This window comes from Anolis sagrei, chromosome 1, assembly GCF_037176765.1.
Source record: "Anolis sagrei isolate rAnoSag1 chromosome 1, rAnoSag1.mat, whole genome shotgun sequence".
NCBI lineage: Eukaryota > Metazoa > Chordata > Lepidosauria > Squamata > Dactyloidae > Anolis > Anolis sagrei.
In genome coordinates this window covers 78,049,105-78,050,599 of record NC_090021.1, presented here as the reverse complement: position 1 = coordinate 78,050,599, position 1,495 = coordinate 78,049,105, and positions in this window count along the sequence as shown.

Sequence of the window (1,495 nt, the reverse complement as noted above, 5' to 3'; positions counted from 1 at the left end):
AGAGAAAGAAGGAATGTAGAAAAAGGGATGAAGGGAAGGAAGGAGGGTCTTGGACTGGATGGAATGTAGGGTTCCCTTCCAACTGGTTGGCCATTTGTTGTGAGGGCTTTGATAGTGTCTTCTTTTACTGCCGAATGAGGTTGGGCTGGATGGTCTCTGGGGATCCTTTCCAAGCAATGTCAGTTTCTTTTTGATGTTTTAAAAATATTCTTAAACTGTGAATGATTGAATCTTTGGATGCAAAATCCATGAATACAGAAGGTCAACTGAGTATACTTTGTAAATATATCATGAGTGTATAAGCCAGTTCACAATAGTGTAATGGAACAGCAACTTTGAGATTTACTTATGTAGTAAAGAGAAATGTTTCTACCTAAATAGCAAGTATGGGACAAATATCATTTATGACAGGGAAGGTATTTTCAACAACATCCTTGTGGCAATGGACAGACAGCCCTAGGCCCTTCTTCTGACCCAGAGAGCCATGTAGAGGGCAAGAATTTCAGAAGTCTCTGGTGCAAAGTTAAATGATTCCAGCTTAATTTACTTTGGGAAAGACAACAAATATGAAGAAAGCAAGTGCTTGGAGAAATGCCAGTAGTAGGGTGGAGAGGTCTGAAGGCACAGTGGGATGTTTTTGAACAAGCTGGAGAGAAAGATGAGTGAAGACTACTATTGGAAACGCTGCATACCAACTGAAACTAAAGTAGCCAGCTGGAACAACAACCTGAATCAGTGTGAGTGAAAGAGAATGACAGCCAACAATGTAGAGAAGAAATTCCAATTTCTACAACTGCAAGTATATAGAATAGAGGTTAGCAAGGTAAATAATAACAATGCTGGCGACATGCTTTGTTTTGTGCTATTTTCTTACTCCTCCTCTTCCTCTGTCCTTCCTCCACTACCACTGCCTCATTCTTCTCGGTATCTGATTATTCAACACATAATTACACCTGATCTTTCCCTTACATTCGTTTCTGAAAATTTATAGTTTATCTGCACTGTTTCTGGCTGACCTTCATCTAGTACATGGATCGCTACTGTGTTGGGGCCAATTTCACCTTAACTCTCTTGGTAATCTTACATGAATGCTAAAAACAAAACAAAAACCCTTCTCTTTCCTCTATTTGCACTTCAAAATTGTAATCAGAAGTAGTTTTCACTGCCATTTTGTACAGGAAACAGAGAGAAAAGAAAGCATTTTAATAATCTCAAGAGAGGATTGTGAGGCTTTTTTTTTGCATGTTTTTATGAGTTTGGGAATTTTGAAAGGCAATTTTATTCTTAAGGTTGCATCAAGTCATTTAAAAAAACTGGAGAAGGTTAGGAGAATTTGGGGTACTAATGGATAGCTTTGGGAGCTGCAGAAGTGAAGTCACATTTGACCTGTGGCCCACACCTTCTCTACTGCAATCTAGTAGCTGTATTTTCCTTCCTAGGCACATAATATTTAATTTCAAAGGAAAATAACAATTGCAAATTTACTCATGTAGTA